Source organism: Pteropus vampyrus, unplaced genomic scaffold (genome assembly GCF_000151845.1).
Source record: "Pteropus vampyrus isolate Shadow unplaced genomic scaffold, Pvam_2.0 Scaffold15, whole genome shotgun sequence".
In the NCBI taxonomy this organism is placed as follows: Eukaryota; Metazoa; Chordata; class Mammalia; order Chiroptera; family Pteropodidae; genus Pteropus; species Pteropus vampyrus.
In genome coordinates this window covers 17,739,708-17,749,116 of record NW_011888796.1, presented here as the reverse complement: position 1 = coordinate 17,749,116, position 9,409 = coordinate 17,739,708, and positions in this window count along the sequence as shown.

Sequence of the window (9,409 nt, the reverse complement as noted above, 5' to 3'; positions counted from 1 at the left end):
TTTAATGCTATTAATTTCCATTAAAAAAAACAAGTGATTCCACCTCTGGGTAAATTTAATTTTAAAAATCACTCATCTGTGAAAAATGGATTAGAAAAAGACAAGAGAGAAGAAAGCAAGTTTTTACATTTCAAATAACCCAGCAGTCTATAAAGTTATGAAGTTCAAAAGATCAAGATTTGACCTGAAAATACGGAATTGATAATTTTTTTCTGTTTTGAATACATCCTAGATGCAGCGTTTTAACACCAATAAACAAGCTAAATTTCTTTTCCAGGTTGGAACATTCCTCCTGGTTGCCCATGTCATCCAACATAGCCAGCCAGTGATTGCAAGGCAGGGATTATAGCATAAAGGGGCACAAGGAAACTCTTGGGGATTGTGGATATATCCATTTTATAGATTGTAGTGATGATTTCACGCGTGTATATACACATCAAACTTATCGAGCTGCATGCTTTAACCGTGGGTAGTCCTCTGTATGTCAATTATATCTCAATAAAGCTGTAAAAATAATTAGTAGTCTAATTGAGAACTCCCCATTTCCCCATAGGACGCAGATTTAGCCTTTCATTGGTTTTAATTTTGGGCAGACCTTTTAGGTCAATTCCTCTTTGAGGAGTAGCTTGGTTTATCAAATCATTTGACCAGCAACAAAAAAGCACTCTTTTATTGGCAAAAAAGATTCAAATATTTTCATCTACTTTACAGAATACCAATTAAAATATTATAGACATATAGTTGCAAGCACAGTTTACAGAATGGGATTCTAAAAAGTTTCAAAAGTTGAAAGATTTGAAATGTTTTGGTTTTTTTTTAAATCAAAGAAAACACTTTCTGAAAACATTAAAAAGCAGTAGAAAACATAAGCAGTACTTGACTGCACGCTCAGGAAGTGCTTTTAAGTACCTCAGAGCCTTTAACAGTCATCTCATCAGTAATCTCAACATCCTAGGCACATGCACTCACTATAGTCACCGTTAAACTTAACCCCTATGTGTGATTTGGGCAAAAGAATCTAACAATGCAGACACGGCAGATACAAAAATGTGCCTTAGAAATTTGGGCCCCATCCCATTTCTGAAACTATGTAATCGTTTACACCTAGAACTTTATCTGGCTATTTCTTAGAAGTTATTTTTAAATACTGTGGTTTGAACAATACATGAAGGAAAACTATGAAACCAGTAACAGTTTAAAGCACTGGAAGCTCAAGGTGTTGCACTGCCCAATCTTCTCTTTCTGTTAAATCTGTTCACCTCAATTGCTATTCCAGAAGTTTCCCACACCTTTAAATGAAAATCTGGAGCCTTCTACAAAGTAGTTCTTGATATCTATGCCATGGGGCTTCCTTATGGGTGAGAAAGCCTTCCACCAGGCATTTACAGTCCTTTAGAAACTCTTTGGATGTGTCCCAGAGCAGAACTCACATTGCCAAATTCTATTCACTGTGAAACAGTGTTAGAATGACATTCCAGTGTATTTAGTTTGCAAACTGAAATTTAATAGCAATGTTGTCAAATTATCAATTTATTTCTCAACAACACAAATCTGATGAAATACCTTTGAAAGACAGATTATCTGAATAACTTGTAAGAATAATGGTGAGAAATGTCATGTTGCAAATGACAAACTTGAGGGGAGTGTCCAGGGATAGGATGGCTGCAGCAGTCTGAGCCACTACTGTCTCTACCCTCTTGGTGGCCAGTTGAGGAGTCATGCCTTTGACTCAGCACTTTTTCACAAATTTGAAAATTATCACCTCTCAAGATCCTCAAGTGAATGCTTTTACTTTTTTCAACAATTCCTTCTAAATTCACTTTTCAGTTTTTAAATGATCTGCAAAGGAAACATTTTTATATAGTGTGTCTTTTTAATTGTCATTGTCCACAGTCAAGCATGCCTCCTGACTGTTTTTTAAATGGTAGGACAGTAGTTTTATAACTTTTAACAAATTCATTTTAGTCATTATTTATACACAAAGCACTATACTGGGTACAGAAGGAAAACAAAGATGGATAAGCACCAGGCATATAACTTTAATTTAAAAATAAGACTTTAGAAGTTCTGCACTAGATGGATAAACTTGTTGCTGGGGGAGTTCAGTGAATAATTCTTATTGTGGGGATTGCAGGTGACAAATAGATGAAATTTGAACCAGTCCTGTGAGAACCTAGACTTTCTATTAAAAGTCAGGGTGTCATTGTTTGGGGTGTGGTGGAGGTACAAGGCAGGAACAGCTTTTTAAAAATTATTCTGAATCTTTAAAAGAGACATATTAGAATTCTTCTCAACAAATGAAAGGGATACTCATAAATCGTTCCAACATTTTAACTCTCTTTGAGAGTAGCCATAAATTCAAATAATTTGGAAGGATGGCTATCTGTGCTGACTTGCAGGAAATATGAGTCAGCTTTTCTCATGTACTCAGCACTGTTTTTACAGCTAGGATATTTGGGAAACATGAAGCTGAGCAAATAAGCACTGTAGATCTTTTATTTTTATTAATTGTCCAAGACATGCATCCTGCAAGGGTAGACAACAGGGACGGCGCTTTTTTATTGTCAAGGCTTAAGGAACCTTGCTGGTAAGGGGAAACACCTGCAACTGAAAAATTAAAATAAAATACTTCTACTTTCTATTTAATCCTTCGGACTAGGAGAAAGACACATCTTTAGTCTGTACCTCTCTTCTATGCTTCAGGATTGTGTAGTCAATTGACTTCAGATAGCTCAGTCCCAAGTGCACCTGAAACTCAACAGTTTTTAAAGTAATCTCATTACATTTCCCCAATCCTGTTTCTCCCATATTCTCTAATTTCTTGAATAGTACTCACCATGCACCAGTCAGAAAAGTCAAAACCTATCATAATCAAATCCTCTTTTGTTCCTCTTCTCTTTAACACTTAACCATCAAAACCAATTGCCATCACCTACCTAACATCAATTGTATCCTTCCTCACTTTTCCATCTCCATTCTCAACAACCTAGTTGTATCCCACATCTTTTTTTTTTAACCTGAAATTTTGCAGCAAGCAACTAATTGGATACCCCAACTCCTGTCTTTCCCTCTTCAATCCATCCCTCCTTTGTTGCCAGGCCAATCTTTCTAAAGAAAAAATATGATCAGTTGTTCCAGACATAGTTTGAGGTTGCTTGCTTCCTCGTTTCTTTTTATTCTCGGTGGAAAATTTCATCAATGTCCACTCTTGATATTACCTAAGAAGAGGAAAGCATTAAGACCTATGCTTCATTCTTCCCTGCCCCTCTCTAGTATGGTGGAGACAGCATCTCATTCAAAACACATTCAGACTCAGGACACAAGGCTCTTAATTGAGAGAAAGAATTCAAGCCTCTGCAGTCCATAAGCACCGTATTCTCCTTTCCCGCAAAAGTGTATACAAAGAAGAGGATTGGTTATATCAAGCTAGTTATATTAAGGGCAAAGTTAATCCAGAAGGGAAAAACTCTAACAATTCGCTTGTTTGAGATTTGGAGAATAATGCGCTTTTAGTAATAAAGATTTAAATTAACAACAACAAAAAAAGATCTTCAAAGCCACTCCTAAGGCTATTTTAGGCTTTCTAGTGTCGGCATCACTTTACTATCTCCCAGAAACGAACATCCTTTCTCTACATTCTCCGCTATGACCCTTCACGTTTTCATATTTGGTTGTAATTATTTTAACAGCATTTTTTAATTTAATAAACATTACCTTAGTGATTTAATAGAATTTAGATGTCGTAATAGTAACTTATAGAGTTTAAAATTATGTGAAAAGGAAAATGGAGGGAAGTTGATATGAGGCTTTTATCTGAATGTATTGGAACTGAAATGGAAGAAAGGCTTTTAGCAATGGCAAAATAGGGCAGTGCTAGCAAACTCCTACTCACCTGAGCAGTGCTGTCTGGAAGGTGGTGGATGGTACAGTGAAGAAAGGAGAGCCATAGAATCCTTGATGTTGGGTTAAAGAGTGTAGATAATGATACAGCTCATTTTTAGCAAACCACGCTAAAAGAAAATGGGGATTAGTAGAGTTATGAAAAGAGAGAAGAAACATAGTCTTCTATTTCACATTCTGATGATCACATAGTGTAAGGCTCTGTTTGCCACAAGGTTAGGAGCAGGAATTGAACTACTAAAGATAATAAAAATGGTCATTGGTTGCAAAGGAAAATCTCAAGGGTGGAGTTCAGGTAACATGTAGGGCAATTGGATAAGGGTAGGGCTAAATGGATGGAGTTATAAAGCAATTGAGGTGGAGCAGGCAATTAGGAATGGATTTAAAATGTATCACCTGACCCATGTCACGATGGCTTTATGGAAATAACTCTTTCGTAAATTAATTTCATGTTTCTCTGACCCAGAAGATAGGATTTTTGAGCAGAAGGATTTTTGATCATCTAGTGACCATTTCATTTTCCCCAAAACGACCATTTGCCTACTTGTGATTCGTCCTTGGTCATATACAAAAGTGGGAGGAGAGTTAGGACTAGAATCCAGATCGCCAGATTCCCAGTTCTTTGATTCCTCTACTACATAAGTATGAGTTCTGATAACTCAGTATTCTAAAGTTCCCATGAAGTAAGCTGGATACACAAGAAAACCCTTCTTTTGGAGATGAAGAAACGGAGGATCAGAAAGGTGGAGGGAATTTACGAAATCACATGGGTGAACTAGACCAGAGTCCAGGCCTCACAATTCCTGGACCAATAGGCTTCCACCAAACCACACTACATCTGAGATTCAAAACAGGTGAAATCCTTGATGCCGTGGGCCTGGGCATATTCTTGCCCTCAACCTACAGGTGTTTTACATTGTACTGTTTTACACACACACACACACACACACACACACACACACACACACACACACACACACACACACACTCTGCTAAGTACTGTAACAAAGATTACAAGACTGAAAGATTTATTTTGCCAGACTAGATTGCTGTTTAGCTAAAAATTGAATGTTACCTAATTATCAGGGAAATGCACATGTCTTTTTGTGATTGATAAGCTAGCAGGAAGTGAGTCTGCTACAATATTAGGAATGTTTCACTTTCACCAAAGGATGGGTTTCAGATTCTCTACTGAGTAATACATATATCAGATGGGCAAGCATTAAAAAGTCTGGCATTACCAAAGGTTGCTGAAGCTGTTGAAAAACTGGAATTCTCATGATCTTCTGGTGGGAATGTCAAATGGCCCAACCTTTTTGGAAAGCAGTTTGGCAATATTTAGTAAAATTGAAAATGTATATACCCTACAATACAGCAATTCCATTTCTGGTTATACACTCTAAAGCCTTTTTTTCAAACTGATTCATGATCCATTGATGGATTATGAAATCGTTCAAGGGTTATAACAAACATTTTTTACAAATAAAATAGAACAGAAAATATCAGGGTAAGGATTGTTTTGGGAATTTTTGTGTGCTATTTAGATTCTCCCTCTCCACAACTGAAGCATTAATTCACCCAACTGCTAGAAGGATTGGCTGCCAACAGCTTTTAGATGAGTCCTTCTCCAGGACTCTCTCCCAGAAGAGGGCCTGTCTTTGGGCAAGTAACTCTCTGCCCAAGGTCAGGCTCTCTTCCTGGGTCAGCTGTATTGAGTAACCGATCAACGCCTGAACCCCTTGTCCCAATTTGAAATTACTCTGGGGGATCATTGCAGCCAATCTAGGATCACCTGAGGCCTTTGCAGCTCATTAGAGCTCAAAACTCCCTCTGCCCATTTCAGCTTCCTTCACTTCCCCATAGGTGCTGATCCCAGGATACTCCCCAATAAAAGCCCTACACACATATTTCTGTCTCAGATCTACTTCCTGAGTCTATGATGCTATATGCATATATGCATGTACAGTGTCTGAACGTAAAATTATTTCTCACCATGTGTATTGGCCATAAAAACTTGAAAACCCCTGCAACTAGAGAAACTCTTGTACATATGCACCAGGAGACACTATGAGGATGTTCATTAAAGTATTGTTTGTAGTAATGATGACTAGAGAGACACTAAACACCTATAATCATACAATGGAATACTATACAATACTTTTAATGGAATGCTATACAATATTATACAATACTTTTAAAAAGTGAAATCTACTGACATCTATCAACATGGACAAATCTCTAAAATACTAAGATATATACCGACTTCAAGATAGAGTATACCTCTGGAGAGGGAGCCTGGAAAATGGGATGAAGTTGAGGCTTCAACTGTAGCATTGTCTTGCTTTAAGAAGCATCTGAATATATATGGCATATATAGCATTTATTAAATGTATATGGGTATACATGGGTTTCTTTTTTCACTTTTCTTATGTTTAAAATATTTTAAAATTAAATTTTTCAATGAATTATTGCAGAAAACCTATACACAAAAGCAAAGCGTTTTTAACTTTATCTTATTATCAGGAAGTAGCGAAAGGACAGTTAACAAGGTCACTTCCTCTTATACAAGAAATTTGGTCAAAATTTAATGGTTCATGAAATAGACATTTCAGTTTTAACTGGCTGATTTATTGTAAAGCAGTTTTTTCTTCCCCTATTTTCATTACTACTAAGTTCCATGTAATAACAATACTGGAATCTTTCAGCAGTTCATGGAGTTCTGCTGACATTCTCTTTAAAGAGTTTTTCAGTAATTAAGTATGAGGAAATACAAATCCCTAGGTGCAAGGGGCAAGGATAGTCATCATTTCCATCATTTTCATAAAGATTTTTGTGCAATTTTTAAAAAATCAGGTCAATTGAGATAAAATTTACATATAGTAAAATAAATTCTTCTAAAGTGTACAGTTTGTTGAGTTTTGGCAGATGTATACATCTGTGAATTACTGCTACGATCAAAATGTAAAACACTTCCATCCCCCCAAAAATTTCTCTTATGCCTCTTTGTGGTCAGTCCTAGACCTTGACAACCAATGATTAGATTTTTTTATTTCCATAACATTGCCTTTTCCTGGATGACAAATAAATAGAATTATATAATATGTAGCCTTTAGGGTTGGTTTTTTTTCACTTAGCATAATGCATTTGAGATTTGCCCATGTTGCATGTTGCACGCCTCAGTTGTTTCTTCCTTTGTATTGCTGAGTGATATTCCAATCACAGTTTGTTTATCCATTCTATAGTTGAGGGACATGTGGAATTGTTCCCAGTTTTTGGTGATTATGAATAAACCCTCTATAACATTTGTACACAGGTTTTTGTGTAGACACGTGCCTTTATTTTTCTTTGGTAATACCTAGGAGGAGGGCTTGCTGGGTCTTATGATAAGAATTTGTTTATAAGAAATTGTCAAACTGTTCCTCAAGGTAGCTGTACCCTATTGCATTCTCACCAGTAATGCAGTATTAGAGTTCTAGTCGCTCCACTTGGTATCACTAGATTTTGATTTATTTGGTTATTTGGGTTTTGGGGTTTTTTGTTTTTTGTTTTTAAAGCCATTCTAACTGGTTAAAATGATATAGTGGTATCTCATTGTGTTATAATGGTATCTCATGGAGTTTTAAATAAGAAATGATGTCAAAGATTGGATTATTACTAAATCATCTTTCCTACACTGAAAATGATAGAAGAAAATTTCTCTGAGCTTGAAAACTGTTATACTCAGTGAAGCCAAAAAAGGGGTATTAAATTAAAACAAAACAAGCAGGAGTATATAATTGACTATGTAGGCAAGGTCTCTGTAATTTAATAACAGCTGTGCATTAATGGTGATAGGTTAAAAGGACAGAAGATAAGAAAAGACAATAGAAATATCATTACCATTATATTCCTAGGTCTTCAGGACATTGCCTTTTGTATCTTATGGGGCACTTTAGAGTTCAAAAGAAACTGGGAAACTTACATTAGAAGGAGGAATTCAGTAGAGGTTAGTGTTATTATCCAAAAGCATATGTAAGAGATAGATCTAAGGAAGAAAACTAAAAAGAGTAAGCAGAATAAAAGTATGGCCAGTAATGAAACTATAAATTAGAGAAAGAAGTGGTTGCAGCTTTGGGAGATTCTCTGCTGAATTGTTTACTTGACTCTTTATTTCACTTACTTAGGTTGGGTTTTATCTTTCTACAGAATATGTACAAAGTGAAACACTTTGCCTTTGTCGATTTAATATGATCTACAAAACTTAATGCAGAAGCTTTATTAACATTTCAACTAATGCATATATTTAAGGAAAAGCAAAATTTTACAATATTAGTAAGTTCTGTGTATAAAAGCAATCAGGAGAAAACAAATCTTCATACCTAGAGATGAGAACACATGTGTCTATTTATAAGGAACTACTTACTAATAATGCAAAGTAAACTCTAAGTGATGATACATAGAGATTTCCAAAGCAATGGGGAAGTTGAAACAAGCACATTTGGGGGTTCAAGTCTATTAGAAATAGTTGCAGGTGCAAGTTTGAGGAAGATCGCTAATGCCCACCTCAGTCCTCAGAACTAAGAAATTCAAAGAATTTGAATAACTGGACCAGGAGCTGATTTGGGTAAATAAGAATATCATCTAGACTGGACACATCTACACCGCTAACTAGAGTGGGTCAGAAAATATCTTCCAAAATAATTGCTCTTGTCACTACTACTGCTTTGAATTGTCAGAAAAAGATTCATGGCTTGAATGAGTGCACAGTCTACGAAGCAAGGTTTGTTCTGGATGTTGAGCAAGTGTAGAGTGAGATCTGTCACTTCTTGGAACTGGAATGGGAAAGATGTTTGTGACACATGTTTTGTTTGTGAAAAGACTGCCTTTGGACCATGATTATTAGCTTGTAGTTCCAGGGAAACTTCACATCCAAGGCCTAAGAAACCTCACTCAATATTTTTCTTTTGGGCCCAGTTAAATTCCTTAGAATGGGAAATTTTGATGCTAATTTTTTTCAAGAACTGCAGATGTCTCTGAGAAACTTTTGAAAAGTCCTTTTTAAAAATATCTGTAACTTTAGAGGGATGAAGATTAGAGTAGAAGAAGATATTAGCAAATCCTAGTCCAGATTTTGGGGTGCTGGGGGAAAACTCACCTTTAATTTTCACTTAACTACCTCCCTTCCAATCCAAGTACAATGCCAACTACATCTTAACCATTTCCCCCTTTTGAGTATTTTATGATCATGGCTACAGTTGTTGGACTTGAAGTTGAAGGGCTTTTCAGATTTTTCATCACCTTGCCTGTCATTCATTTTGTGAATATATATTGTCCCAGTTTTTAATTACATAGCTTATGACAGCCTATGTATTTGGATAGAATGATTAATTATCATCATTATCAAAAACATTCAGATGTCTGAATATATCCATACAAGCAGGCATTTACAAAAGAAATTCCACAGACATATTCCCTTTCTTCCATTAGCCAAAAATAAACTTAACACAAGATAATTATTTTATATGATAAA